Source organism: Pristis pectinata, chromosome 5 (genome assembly GCF_009764475.1).
Source record: "Pristis pectinata isolate sPriPec2 chromosome 5, sPriPec2.1.pri, whole genome shotgun sequence".
Lineage (NCBI taxonomy): Eukaryota > Metazoa > Chordata > Chondrichthyes > Rhinopristiformes > Pristidae > Pristis > Pristis pectinata.
The window spans coordinates 74,742,798-74,758,602 of record NC_067409.1 but is presented as its reverse complement, the minus strand read 5'-3'; the positions used below and the strand labels follow the sequence as shown (position 1 = coordinate 74,758,602).

Genomic DNA, 15,805 nt, shown 5'->3' with positions numbered 1-15,805 from the left:
TCACTTTCTGCCTAGCTGCTCCCACATCCATGGATGTGATGGTGACTAAGCAATGGTCTGAATTTTACTCTGGTGAAGCTTGTTGTCAGCACTCAGCATCTGGGGGAATAGCAAATAGGGGAATAAGTTATTGGACTAATATCTGGAGCTCCACAGACATGAGCTTTAATGCACCCCTTCCAACAGGACCTGTCTGGTTCACTGATAACCTTCAGGGAAAGAAATCTGCCTTCTGCACCCTGTGACTCCAGATCCATCATTGGGCAGGCACGGTAGTGAAGCAGTTAATGTAACGCTATTACAGCGCCAGGGACCCGGGTTCAATTCCGGCCGCTCTCTGTGAGGAGTTTGTACATTCTCCCCATGTCTGTATGGGTTTCCTCTGGGTGCTCTGGTTTCCTCCCACATTTAAAAGACATACGGGTTAGGAAATTGTGGGCATGCTATGTTGGTGCCCAAAGCGTGGCAACACTTGTGGGCTGCCCCCAGAACACTCTATGCAAAAGATGCATTTCACTGTGTGTTTCAAGGTACATGTGACCACTCAATCAGTTCCAAGGTAATTTGGGATGGAAATAAACACTGACTGTCAACAAATAGAGGAAAAGGTGGGAAGTTTTGTCAAATTTTATCTGTCAGTATTGTCACTATTTTTTATCAGAACTGACATTCTCCAGCATTTAAGAATTATTTAAAAATCAGAAGCTAAATGATTTTAAATTTTAAAAAAAGAAACACATTTGGAGCCTTAGTTTCAGTCCTCATCCAAAGGGCAGTTCTGTACAACCCACCCTCAGTGCTGCACTGGAGTGTTGTCCAAGGTTTTGTGCTTAAGTACCTGGAGTAGGACTTGTACCCAGAATCATCCGACTAGGAGGCAAGGATAACACCAGCCAAGTCATAGCTCAGATAATAGTGCAGGGCTGAATGATTCCCCTCTGTCCTGTATATATACCTGTGTAATATCTTGCAGGGTCAACACAACGGGATCTTTGTCAGTGGCGTGAGTAATGCCCTTGATTCTATGTCTCAGCTCTGGTTTATGATATGAACCCAGATCTCTTCATTCCATGAGAGTGTAATGATGCTTGGGCTTTTCGGCAACCCAAAGTCATGACGCTGAATACAAATGCAAGTGTGTACTTGAGCAGTGCAGCCAGTGCAAAGGCTCTGTGGGGAAGGACCACAGTCTAGGGTCTTTCCTTCCCTGAACACTGAGGGGCTGAGTCTGGTGGGGAAGATCTTCAAGCAACAAAAGAGTGTATCACCCCGGGGGCCACATGAGAGGTAATGGTGCTATGCACAAAAATGTGTTAACACTAATTGACCAAATGAAACGAAGAATATAAAGAGTTTTGCACTGTGCTTATTTCTTTTGCATATATTTTATTGTGAATAAAATATTTTTAAAATAAAAAAGAAAGTGGTCATGGAGGTAGATGCAGCTTGCTGCTCAGAGGTTGTGGAGAAATATTCAGCCTGGAAATTCACAGAAGTAGCATTAAAATATTGCAGCTTGGTTTCACTCATGCTGTTTCAGGCGACAGATTTAGTGTCATGGTTCACAATAACAATCCTACTGCTACGGCACCACTGTATTTGAACAGGGCTGTGCAGCCTAATCGGGAGAGCAGGGCTCATGACCAAATCAGTTTCACATGGCTGACGGCACTTAGCTGTGACGCTAACACACAGGGCTCCAGTCCTTAAAGGAACAGTCAGCACTGATTCACATCACCCGCGGTTGGCAGTGAAGGAGGTGTAGAAAGATGTGGAGATATAAATTTGAGAGAGGCAAAGGGGTCCACATCCAGGTTCACAGATCGGGATCTAATAGAGAGTTTATTCCAACAGTTTGCTGTTCCACAGGGGAGGGCCATGAGGCTCCCTATATGGAGAAGGGGCTCACAAATAAGGTGTCTGCCAGATGTGCACCCTGCATTCACCCTATCTATGACCCTCATGATTTTATACACCTCTATAATATCACACCTCATTCTACTACATTTGAATGAATAAAGTCCTAGCTTTCTCAACCTCTCTCCATAACTCTGTCCCTCGAGTCCAAGCAACATCCTCGTAAATCTCCTCTGCACTCTTTCCAGCTTAATTACATCCTTTCTACAGCAGGGTGACCAAAACTGAACACGATACTCCAGATGCGCCCTTACCAGTGTCTTGTACAACTGCAACATAACATCTCAACTTCTGTACTCAGTCTGACAGCTATTTGAAGTTCCCTGACCACACACCCAGAGAGAGCCCGCCCCTTCCAGTACCCTGGGCTTGGTCCTCTTCCAAGGCAACTCCACTGTTCCACCAGCTCCTCCTCTTTTCTTACACGTCCTCCTGCTCCTCCTCTTGCTGGAGTCCCTCAGGCAGGAGCTCTGTTCTCTGTTGCCTACATTGTCCAAGATGCAGCAGGCAATAACGAAGAACGAAACCTTGTTTGGTGAGTACTGGAGGGTCCGTGATTGGTGCATTCAGCAGAATCCCAGCTCGAGCAGACCAGTGGCTGTCTGGGCCATGCTCTGGGTGATCGTTGGATTGACACTCATCCGCAGTGGCTGGAGAACAGGCAGGGGTCAAAAGCTGAGGAAGGAGGGGGATCACTCTTATCCCTCAAGATCCACTGGGCAGTGGTGTCCTTGGACAATATTATGCCAAAAGGAGGAGTCATTGGAGTTCTCTGGAAACTTGCCGCTGGGCTTGAAGAACTTTCTTTCATGGTCACCCACAACGTGAGTGAGTGGAAGCCCTGTCGCCTCATGAAGTTCTCTGCGTTCTGAAGAGGGAGCGCAAACACCTCATGAGCACGGTCTGACACTGCCTGAAACTTGGGAAGCCCATGATGCTGGGAAATCTCCATGCCCACTCATCCATATGAAGGAGAAGCAGAGGAAGGCCTCTTCCCAAAACGGTGGAGTTTCAATGACCTCTCTCATGCTGCTTTGGAGGGCAAAGTTTTCTTTAAGGCATTCACTTTTTCGGGGTCTGTACATCACTGGCAAAGCTTGCTTTTATTGCCTATCGCACAAGAAGTTGGTGGGAAGTTGCCTCACGAACCACTACAGTCCTTCTGGTGAAGGTGCTCCCTTGCTGCTGTTGGGGAGGGAGTTCTGTGGTTTAGATACACTGATGATAAGGGACCAGTAATTATATTTCCAAATCGGAATGGTGCAATCGATGGAGAAGAGCCTGCAGGTGGTGATCCAGATCATGGGTTTGAGAGATGCTGTTGTCGTAGCTTGGCAGGTAACAGCAGTGCATTTTGTGGACGGTACACACTGCAGCCACTCTGCACTGATGGTAGAGGGAGTGAATGTGTAGGCTAGTGAATAGGGTGCAAATCATTAAGCCAATTGTTGTTAATGGTGTAGACAGTTGTAGGAGCAGTGCTCGTCCAGGCAAGTGGAGAGCATTCCCTCACACTTTTGACCTGTCTCTTGTAGAAGGTGGAAAGGCATTGGGATGTCAGAAGGTGGGTCAATTGCAGCAAGATAACCTTCCTCTGACCGGTTCCTGAAGCCTTGGTATTTATGTTGCTGGCCCCATTTAGTTTCTGGTCAGTGCTGATCCCCAGGATGTGATTGAGAGTAACTTGGCAGTAGTATTGTCACTAAGTGTCAAGAGTAGATGGTTAGACCCTCCCATGATGGAGATATGGCCACTTGGAATAATGAAGTTTGGGGATGTCTTTGGGAACTTGACTTTGCCAGTATTTTCCTGCAGCTCCTCGTCACCCAGTAGAATCAACAGGAACATCAGGTTAGATGTTTGGTTTGGAATAGCAATGGCAATGAGCAAATATCTGTGCGGCCAATAAATACAGGTTTCAGGGAATACCTGGAAACTCTTAAAGCTGGAAGTGCATCAGGAGTAATGTCATTGGATGGGGGGGGGGGGGCGGGGTTGTCTGGCACCAAAAATACATAGTAAGCATAATTCCCAAAAGGGAAGTGAGCTGTTAAATATTTGGGGTGATGCAGAATGACCCAGTGGACATTGTTATTGTGCTTTGCTCTGTATGCCATCCTTTCTCATTTGTGAGGCACTGGATACATTTTGTGACCAATTTACTGAAGGTTTAGAAATGTACCAATGATAGAAAGAAGGTGAGAAAGGAGAGAACCAGGATAAGATGTCATGAAGACAACCAGGAACCAAGTGCTCAGCATGCTTGGTAACCTATTGTGATAGACTGTCTTGTTCCCAGTTTATAAACCACATTTGGTAACCTACTGCAGTACGTGTGTTCCCAGAAGAAGATCAGTCCATGTCGGGGGTTTCTGTTTCAACCCTGGCCTGTGGTTAGTAAAACAATAAGAAGTTAGTGGAAACTATTTGTGAAGGAAAGGAGATATTTGAGAGCATCTAGATCCTTTTTTTCCATGGAGAAACATCTCTGGGCAGAGGAGCAAAACTGTGATCATAGACAGGGGTAGGTGTGAGATGGTTGCTGGTCAAAAGTAAATGGAGATGATAGTCTGTCCAAAGTTTTAAAATGTTGGGGATCGTGTGTCTGATGTCCGGGAGGGTTGGATGAGTAACCAAGTCACGCATAGTTAAATTACAGTACCAGTGTGGAATAAGTGGAGTTGTATTATTTGCAGGGTATGAATGAATAGACTACATACTAATAGAAAAAATAATGTGATAGGTGGAAATATATGACTGCATGAAGGAACAAAATTGAAAATCTGTCAGTTTTAATTACGGTGAGAGGCATTACATCACATCTTTGATATAACATCTTTGTCTGTTCTTGCATGACAGGGCTGTTAAATATTTCTGGCTGTTTAATTTTAACAATGGGTAGGGGAAAGTAAGTTAGGATCAGCAAGTTATTGTCAACTTTTAATGTTTGAGCATGGTCTCTCTGAATGCAATGTGACAAGAATTCTGGAACAGTTTGGGTACATATTGTAGACCATCAAATATCGAGGAAGAAGTTTGTTGGCAGTTCAAGATGGGTGATGGGCGAGGGATGGTACAGAGGCGCAGCCGGTAGAACTGCTGCCTCACAGCTCCAGGAGCTCAGGTTCGATCCTGACCTCTGTGTGGAGCTTGCATGTTCTCCCTGTGACGGCATGGGTTTCCTCCGGGTGCTCCAGTTTCTTCCCACATCCCAAAGACGTGGATTTGTAGGTTAATTGGCCACTTTCAATTGTCCCTAGGGTATAGTGAGTGGTAGAATCTGAGGGAGTTGATTGGAATGTGGGGAGAATTAGTATGGGATTGGTATAAATGGGTGGTTGATAGTCGGCATGGACTTAGTGAGCCGAAGGGCCTGTTTCCATGCAGGATACTGTATAACATATTTGTGCAACTAACCTGTACTAGTTTGTGATTATGTTATTTGTCCTGGTCATGTCAGGAGTGCCCTATAGGTACATATCTTACAAGTTCTGTGAGGATAGGTGCAATATTAGACCTGCTCATAGACAATTATAAGGTATGGTTGTGTTAGAGAGCCAGTGATGACTGCAGATTTACTTTATCAGTCAGAATTGATGTAAAGAATTACACCAAAGACATTGGACTTTTTTTTTAAATGCTCAATATGATTAAACAATAAACCATATTCTTAAAATAAGAATTTGGAACATAAGTATTTTATGAAGTTAACTATTAATGCTGTATTGATAAGATTAATAGGACTTAATACTTTTCAGCTACAGATTATTTACTTTATGGCATGGAAATTATCCAAAATATTTGAAAAAAGGAAAATGTACAAATGAACTGAATCCATCAGTGGATCCCTGTTCAGAATGATGGACCCGTATAGAGAATATTGATAGGTCAGAGGACCAAAAATCTGTTGTTTTGGGGATGGAAAGGAATACATTTTGGGGAAAAGAGCGGGAAATAGAAAAATATCTCTCTGTGGAACTTACAGTGGTTTGAGCATTTGATGAATCTATGAATCGAGGATCCTTTTTAAAGCAGGTTTGTGGGACGAAAAAGTCATTTGAAAGTGTTTGCAAGCAAGGTCTTGTACATGGGCTCATTGATACAAAAGTAAGGAACTGTTGTGGAGTTTGTAGGTTGGAGTACAGTTGGAGTGTTGTGTTAATCTGGGCACAATGGGAAGAAGGACAGGTGTTTGAAATATTTACAGCAGGTATCACTACTCTTCACTTGTTTCTACTTCCCTCATCTAATCCCACCAAAGTTTGTTAACTGTTCACTCACGGGAAATGGGCAGACCTGGCAAGGTCAGTATCTCTTGCCCATCTCTAATTGTCCTTGAGAAGGTGGTGGTGAACCCATGTAAAAACCCATCTGGATCCTTTCGTGTGGGGTATGTGCTATCCTTACCTGGTCTGGCCTGTGCAGGCACTGGGCCACCTACTGTGATTGACCTGTAACTGCTCATCTGAAATGGCCCAGCAAGCTACTGAATTCAATGGGCAGTCAGGGGCGGGCAGTAAATGCTGGCCTGGTCAGTGATCTATACATCCTGTGAAAGAGTACACAAAAAAAAAGCTCACCACGTTCTTGCCATGCCACCACAATAGACCAGTTACCAGTGAGAACTGATGTAATTATGCCTAAGGTAGTCTGTCTCTTCCTGTCCTTCTGAATCTGTGTGCTGATTTTCACACAGTTGACCGCTGCATCCTCTTCTGTCTCTCTGCTGTAATTTGGCCGAATGGGACCACACTTAGTTTCCATTCCTCTCCTTCTGTTCATGGATGAAGAGTTAACAAGGCTGCCCATTTTCAGATCCTCATCTCTACCCAACTCTGTCTCCACCCCATCTTATTTGCTCTCTTGGTGGTCTGCTTTCTCCGACCCAGGCAGTTTTGGATGACCTCAGGTTTATGTCTCAACTTGTGACAACCATTGCATGTCATAGAACATAGAACATAGAACAGTACGGCACAGGAACAGGCCCTTCGGCCCACCATGTTGTGCCAAGCTAATTAAACTAATCTCTTCTGCCTGCACAATGTCCATTTCCCTCCATTCTCTGCACATTCATGTGCCTAGCTAAGAGCCTGTTAAACGTCTCTAATCGTATTTTCCTCCACCACCAGCCCCTGGCAGCACGTTTCAGGCACCCACCACCCCCTCTCACTTTAAATGCATACCCTCTAGCATTAGACATTTCAAACCTGGGAAAAAGATACTGGCTGTCTACCTTATCTATGCCCCTCATAATTTTATAAACCCATCAACATCATCTTAACCAACATATGAACAATGCCTGGATTTGTAAAATCTCTCACCATTGTCTCTGTGAAGTCATCCAGCCCAGCAACTCTTGTGACATCCATGCTTCTCTAGTTCTGACACTTGCTTGTTCCTGCTTGGAATGTAGCCTTAAGCTGTTACAGTCCCATGGGGTGCAGTTCTCCCCTACACCTCTCCATCTCTCCCCTGTTCTCCTTTGTAAATCTCCTCTACATTCACCTCTTTGTCTAAGCTTAATATCTTGCATACCTTGGTGTCAGGTTTTGTTAGATCATGCTCCTTTGAAGTACTTTGGGATATTTTAATAACATTTCAAGTGCTATGTAAATCATTGCTCTTTGGTAGCAATGTAAGTTATTATATAAGTTATTGCTCTTTGGTAGAGCCAACTCAAAATTGATGGTTGAATGAACTCTACCGAAGTAGTCCCATGACTTTCTGAATTTTATATCAACTCTTCTACTTATTAATTATGGCTCTTAGCTTGTCCTTCACAAATTTTTCAATTACACCAGATTGTAGATTGGATTGTTTATTCAAATAATGAACTGCACTGGCTCTGCTGCCGATCTCTGTGGAACACTACCACAAAACCCATCCCTTTTCACTACTTTGCACCCAGCTTACTAACCATTCTGCTACTTGTCCCCCTGACTCTTCATTTTCCAGTTGTAGTTTTACACCTACAGTACAATATCTTACACAATGCCTTGTGAAAATCCAGATGCAATGTGTTTGCTGTATAATATATGATCTCTATTGTTAATATTGCCCATATTGTTAAAAAGCTCCTTCCCTGCAGCGATGTTACTATCTCCTCTTGCCAACTTATTTGGGGAAAGTTAAATTAAAACCTTGCGTGATTTTTCAATAAAATGAATCAGCTTGGATAAACATGAAATAAGAACAAAAAATGCTGGAAACGTTCAGCAGGTCAGGCAACATCTATGAAGAAAGAGGTCCAAGACCTTTCGTCAGAACTGGGAAAAGCCAAAACAATGGTAGTTCCCAGTTCTGACAGAGTCTTTGACCCAAAACATTAACTCGGTTTCCTTTTCCAAAGGTGCTGCCTGAACTGTTGAATGTTTCTAGCATTTTTTGTTTTCATTTCAAATTTCCAACATGTGCAGATTTTTGATTTTCCTTAACTAGTCAACCATGTCTACTGCCCTTCATTATATTTTTGAAATTTCTAGTTGTTCAAAGGATTCCATTATCTTTTCTCCCACTGATGTTAAGCTAATTGTTCCATCATTCCCTGGACTTCCTTTCTCTTTACATTAAGGGGTCATATTAGCAGTCAATCAATCCATTGGGAATATTACCTTCTCTATTATAAACTGCCACAGTTATATCCATCTAATTTTAATGTGCATTAGTGCTGCCGAATTCAGACTATGGATTTCACCCCATCTAATTAGTTTATCAATTTTCTCCACTCTTTCTATTATAAATGTTTTTTATATCGTATTTGTCTCTTCCAAGGTTGTGTCCATCACATTGGTTTCCTTTGAGAATACTGGGGTAAAACAATCATTTAACTTTTCAATATGGAGACACAAGAGACTGCAGATGCTGGGATCAGAAGCAAAAAACGAACTGTTGGAGGAACTCAGTGGGTCAGGCAGCATCTGTGGAGGGAATGGGCAGTCAAAGTTTCGGGTCAACACCCTTCATCTGGACGGTTTCTTGGTTCTAACTTTTTAATATGTTTATTATTGGCAACAGTTAGTGGCTCAATCCCATAACTTGATTTCCCTGATGTTATTTATATGGTTACTTCCTCCTCAGTTCTATAACTGAGATTTGCCTTTTCAGTTGTTTTTTTTACATTTTTACTGAGTTTTTGACACCTTTGCTGTCTATGTACTCAGCCACTTTTTTTCACCGTTGCCCCTTATTTTGCTGCTTTTATCCTTAGTGCGCCGTTAAAGGTGAATTTATTCTCTTTTTTAGTGGGTATCTCTCATTTGGACTCCAACAATCATTTTAAGTGTTGCCCACTTCTGCTGTATAGTTTGTAAGAACATTTTTCCAGTTGAGTCATAGAGAAAATAAATCTCATCTCCTTAAGGTATCTTCCCACAGTTATTGTTGTGCTTCTTATCTTGCTTATGCCAGTTTAGCTTGCATCTTATTTTGTGATTTCTATCCTCTTTCCCCGATTTATGAGTATCCCTTCATGCTTGCTTCTATTTTTGTTCTGGTTCATTCACTATCACTACTAAATGAAGTAGTCCCTCTCTGATTGGACCAGTGAACTTTCTCTGCATTGCCTCCAAGACAAAGGCATCTTTTGTTAAATGTGGAGACCAGAACTGCACCCAGAACTACATATGAGGTCTCAACAGTGCTCATCGATGTCGCATCAAAACTTCCCTATTTTTATACACCATGCCCCTTGCTAAAAGGCCAACATCTCATTAGTCTTCCTAATGACTTCCTATACTTTTTTTTGTGTTTTGCATATTAGGACCCTCCCCTGATCCCTTCATTGAGTCGGAGTAATGCAGCAGGGAAACAGATCCTTCGGCCCAACTTATCCATGCTGACCAAGATGCCCATCTAGGCTAATCCCTTTTAGCCTATATCCCTCTAAGCTTTTCCTGTCATTGTACCTGTCTAAGTGTCTTTTAAATGTGTTATTGTACCTGTCCTAATCACTTCCTCTGGCAGCCCATTCTGTATACGCACCAACCTTTGTTTGAAGAAGTTGCCCCTCAGGTCCCTTTTTTAAATCTTTCCCCTCTTACCTTAAACCTATGCCCTCTAGTTTTTGATTCCCTTTCCCTGGGAAAAAGATTGTGTGCATTCACCTTGTCTGTGCCCCTCATGATTTTATACATCTTTATAATGTCACCCCTCAGTCTCCTACGCTCCAGTGAATAAAGTTCTAGCTTGCTCAGTCTCTCTCTCTAACTCACCCGCTTGAGTCCTGTCAACATTCTCGTAAATCTTCTTTGCACTCTTTCCAGCTTAATGACATATTTCCTATGACCAAAACTGCACACAGTAGTCCAGGTGCAGTCTCACCAATGTCTTGTACAACTGCAACATAATGTCCCAACTCCTATACTTGATGCCTAGACTGAAGAAGGCCAGCGTGCCAAATGTCTTCTTCACCACCTTGTCTACCTGTGACACGACAAAACACTGTAGTATTTTGTAATCATCTAAATAATAATTTTATTTTTCATTCTTCCTTTGAAAGTGGATAACCTTGCATTTTCCTACATTATACTCCATCTACTGACTTTTTTTTGTCCTCTCACTTAATCTATCCGTATCCCTTTTGTCTCCTCCTCGCAACTAGCTAACTCACTGATCTTTGTATCACTAATGTATTTAGCTACAGATAATTTGGTTCCTTCATCCAAGTCATCAGAATAGATTATAAATAGTTGAGGCCACAGCATTGATATCTGTGGCACCCCACTTATTTACAGAGAACATAGAACAGTTTAGCACAGGAACAGGCCCTTTGGCCCATGATGTCTGTGCCAAAAACTATGCCAAATTAAGCTAAATCTTTTCTGCCTATACATGATCCATATCCCTCCACTCCCTGCATATTCATATGTTTATCTGAAAGCCTCTTAAACACCACTATTGTATCTGCTTCCACCGCCACCCCTGGCAGCCTGTTCCAGGCACCCACCACTCTCTTTGTCAAAAAAAAACCTTGCCCTGCACATCTCCCTTCAACTTTCCCCCTCTCACCTTAGATGCATGTCCTCCAGTATTTGACATTTCTATCCTGGGAAGAAGATTCTGACAGTCTACCCTACCAATGCCTCTCATAATTTTATAAGTTTGTAGCAGGTCTCCCCTCAGCCTCTGGTGCTCCAGAGGAAACAACCCAAGTTTGTCCAACCTCTCCTTATAGCTCATACCCTCTAATTCAGACAGCATCCTGGTGAACTTCTGCTGCACCCTTTCCAAAGCCTCCGCATCCTTCCTGTAATGGGGTGACCAGAATTGGACACAATACTTGAAGTGTGAATCAAATTACTGATCCAAAAATAACCAATCTAGTTTAATTTGAGAGCTGGCATAGACTTTTATGTCATATGGAAAATATGAAATAAAAATACACGAATCTTGACTTTCTGTTTAGTTAGTTAATTACTCCTTTATCCATGCCAATATTACCCCCAATTCCATATACTCTAAAGCCATTAATGTTTCAATGTTTAAACTTGAAACCCTATTGCATTTTTCTGATTGAGTTAACCTTGTATATACAAGATCCATTGTTACATCTAGTGATCTCTGAAAACAAATGAGGCAACAGTTGTAAGACGCACATTCTCCCATGTGTTGCTGTGATCTCGTACACAAAGTTGGGACTCTATAATAGTGTTCCCCTTAGGACCGATCTAATGCACAGTGGAATTTTCCCCAACTGAGTGGGTTAGCCACCTGCTGCTCATGGTGTGTTTTCCATAAAACAAGTCTAGTATTTTTCACCAATCTTTGCTGATATAACCTTCCAGGAAAGTGTTGGTGAAACCAGCCTTATTAAATTCTCTGAATATTTTATGATCTGTATTAAATCAATTCCTTTTGCATGGTTGACAGTGGCTGTGGGAATTAGCTCTGCATTATAAATTTGCCTAGTCCTATTACAATAAATAAAACATCTTTAATTTTTGCATTCATTTTAAAGGCACTGCAGAGACAGGCACAGAGGGTTTGCCAGGAATTGCTGAAATGTAAAGATAGAAAATGAGAAATAATCATTGATGTAAAAATAAATTGCATGGTATCTCAAACATATTTTTCAAATCCTATTTGGCAGCTGATTTTAATTTTGTGGAGGCTCTCTGTACAGTGACATTGTTTAAATACATGGTCTTGAATTTTGCTTTTCAGTGAAATATTTCACTTTGTTTTGATCCCTGGGCTGCCCTGGTTTAATGGACATTTATAAGGGTGTTGTGGTTTCTAGGCTGTGGCATTTTGATATTGTGGCTGTCAGCATTGTGGATATAGGGTTCTCCCAGTGATCGTGTAACATTTAAAAGCTGCCTGTTGTTGCCTGGATTTCAGGCGTAGGACACTCTGCTTCTTGAGCATGCTCTGTCATTTAATAAGATCATGGCTAATCTCATTGTAACTTCAACTGCATTCCCACCCACTTCCAGTAACTTTTAACCCCCTCGCATATGAAGTACCTACTTTTCCCTTAAAGATATTCAAGCACACTGTTTTTCACTGCCCCAAAGACTCTCAACCTTCTGAAAAAGAAATTCCTGGATCTCTGTCTTAAGAAGGAGACTCCATATTGTTAGACAGTGACTCCTGGTTCTAGATTCTCCCACAGAAGGAAACATTTCCTGTGTCTATGTGGGTTTCCTCCAGGTTCTCCGGTTTCCTCCCACATTCCAAAGACATATAGGTTAGGAGCTGTGGGCATGCTGTGTTGGCACCGTAAGAGTGGCGACACTTGCAGACTGCCCCCAGCATGTTCTCAATAACGCAAAAAGGCGCATTTTACTGTGTGTTTTGATGTACACGTGACTAATAAATATCTTAAATATCTTCTCCACGTTTGCGCCGTAAGACCCTCAGGATCTTGGAAGTTTCAATCAACTGCGCTTCCACTCTTCTAAGTTCAAGCCGATACCACTCCAGTCTGTCCAACCTTTCCTCATAGGACAATCATTCCATTCCTGGTATCAATTGAGTAAACCTTCTCAGGGTTGCTTCCAATTTCCTTAAATATTGAGACCAACACAGTACTCCAGAGGGGGACTCACCAATGTCCTATATAACTGAAACTTAATCTCCCTACTTTTGTATTAAATTCCTCTTGCAATAAATGACAACATCCTGTTAACTTTCTTGATTACTTGCTGTGCCTACATGCAGGTCTATTCTAGGTTACAAAAGCCCAGCTTATGAATACCCTGTACATACGAATGAACTTTTGGGAGACTGGCAGGATGGATTTTTTGGCTGCTATTGGCACTTCCTATTGTGTAGGAACACGGCATAACAATGGAGGGCTGGTCGAGCCGAGCAGCACTCGACCCCGTCCCCAGTTTTACATAAACTTATATCCCATACAGTGAAAAGCAAGACTTAAGTGCAAAAAAAAAGGCGCAATAGAAGACAAATCCATGGCAGTGCAAGAGGTGGTCCATGGTGTTCCATTGCTGAGGTGCATTAGGGTGGTGCACCTAGGATGGTTGTAGGGAGGTAGATGTTCCTGAACCTGATGGTGAGGGACGTCAGGCTTCTGTACCTCCTGCTTGATGGTAGCAATGAGCAGAGGGCATGACCCGCATCGTGGGGATCCTTAATGATAGATGCCGTTGCCTTAAGGCAGCGCCTCCTATAGATGTTGTCAATGGTGGGGAGGGCTGTGCCCATGATGGATCGAGCTGTGTCCACTACTCTCTGCAGCCTCTTGCATTCCTGTGTGTTGGAATTGCCGTACCAAATCATGATGCAACCAGTCAGGATACTTTCAACAGTGTATCTGTAGAAGTTTGTTCAACTATTTGGTGATATTCCAGATCTCCTTAAGTTTCTAAAAAGGTGGAGTCACTGACGCACCTTCTTTGTGATTACATCTATCTGCTGGGCCCTGGGCAGGTCCTCCAAGATGTTAATGCCCAGGAAGTTGAAGCTGCTGACCCTCTCCACCTTTGACCCACCAAGGAGAACTGATCCCCTAAAATGAACAAATACTGACGGAGAAATGCCTAACTGGTTGGATTTGCTCTCACTGTAAGAGGTTTCATAGAGCAATTGCAAAAAGATTAAAATCAATGCTGCTCTGTCACAATAAATAGTTCCAGCAGCAATACTTCTTTTATCTCATAGAGTCAGAGTCATCCATCATGGAAACAGGCCCTTCTGCCCAGCTCATGCATGCCGACTGTGTTGCCTAGCAAGCTAGTCCCATCTCCTCGCGTTTGGCCCATAGCCCTCTAAGCCTCTCCTACCCATGTCCTTATCTAGATGGCTTTTAAATGTTGCTAATGTGCTGACCTCAACGACTATTTCTGGCAGCTCATTCCAAAAACGCACCACCCTTTGCATGAAGAAGCTGCCCCTGATGTCCCTTTTAAATCTCTCGCCTCCTATCTTAAACCTAGGAATGCAAGTCTGCACTTGTACTCCTTGGTCCCTCTGTTCCATAACACTCCCCAGGGCCCTACCATTCACTGTGTAAGTCCTACCCTGGTTTGATTTCCCAAATTGCAATAACTCACATTTATCTGGGTTGAAAGCCATTTGCCAGTCCTCAGCCCACATACCTTGATAACCTTCAAGAAAATCTGTATTTGAAAGAGGATTCAAAGACAACCAGCAGAGGATGAAAATCCATCTGTCCTGGTGGGTCAGGACTGTTCTTCCAGATTGACAGGAAGTTCTAACATGGCCTTATTTCAGTTAAGTAGAATACTTGCACCAAATGCTGCTGCAGATCTACTTGGAATACATATCAATTCTTTACGTTTGATATTAATTAGCTTGATAATTTTTTTATTCCAGGCAAGAAACTGTTACGCTTCAAGGTTTTGAATCATTGGGGCTTAGTTGGTTATTATGTTGTATTTTACAATATAATGAATTCACACGTTAAGGAGTAATAGCTGAGATGTGGGGGAGTTTCACGTATTAACGAGCAAAGGCTTGCAGAATTCTCCCACGTCATGGGAATATTAAGCAATTTATTATCTTGCCTCAGATGACCTTAAAAGCATGCACAGCAATTACGGTGAGGATAATTTTGTTTACTGTGAATCTAGTCTGCTGCAAATATACTCAAGAGAAGGGAATGATTTGAATGACAAGTCGGCTTGAAGATTCCGGAGGCAGATTGATGGCATCTTTCCAAATCCTGTTGACTTTGGGTGGGGGGGGGGGGGGGGTGTGAGTGGGGAGAGGCGGAGAGAAAAGACTCTTGTGCAATTAGTTAGCCAGTTAAGTTGGTAGGGAGCCTGCCTGTCAGAGGGGTATCCTCCCATTTATTGAGTATTCATCTTCCTATTTATTGATGCCCCTCCCAAATGCGCTGGACTGGAACTCCTGAGTGGGTCCATAGAGAACTGCTGGCCAGCTCCAGTGCGTATCACAATGTGCTTCGGATTTCCGAATTGTTGCATTGTGGCACAGAAGTATGGAATATGCTGGAGATCAGATGTGGCAGTTTCTGATCTCTCCCTCAGTCACTCCATAACATACTAAACCGAGGATCTGGATGGACTTCACATTAGGTCCCACGGTGTTGCACCAGCCACAGCTGGCACATCTGGTGCTGTTTCATTCACTTAACCGGAGTTGGTAACCTTCATTAAAAAGTGATTTTTTTTAACTAAAATCATTGCTATCACTAAATTAATTTATGTAAGTTCACCTAAAGCACATATTTCCTTTCAATGTAGAAGGAAGCTATGACAGCTCACAGAACAATCCCATTCCTTACTGGTTTTACTGTAGCCTATTCCTCCCATATTTCCATCAACTCCCTCCACATCCTGCACACTAGGGACAATTTACAGTGGCCAATTAACCAACCAACCTGTGTGTCACTGGGATGTGGGAGGAAACTGGAGATTCCAGGGGAAACCCACGTGGTTACAGG

General features: G+C 42.7%; 1 protein-coding gene across 4 annotated transcripts in view; it reads left to right on the top strand.

Annotated features, from left to right (window-relative positions):
• The window catches only part of phactr1 (phosphatase and actin regulator 1), a 292,118-nt gene that overhangs the window by 14,227 nt on the left and 262,086 nt on the right, over nucleotides 1-15,805 (top strand). The window contains exon 1 of one of the 4 annotated variants that reach the window (XM_052016091.1): nucleotides 1,262-1,287. The exons of the other annotated variants lie outside the window; for them this stretch is intronic. The gene's annotated coding sequence lies outside the window, so the exon portion shown is untranslated. Of the gene's footprint in view, nucleotides 1-1,261; nucleotides 1,288-15,805 lie in introns of those variants that run through there. 4 annotated transcript variants of the gene reach the window in all.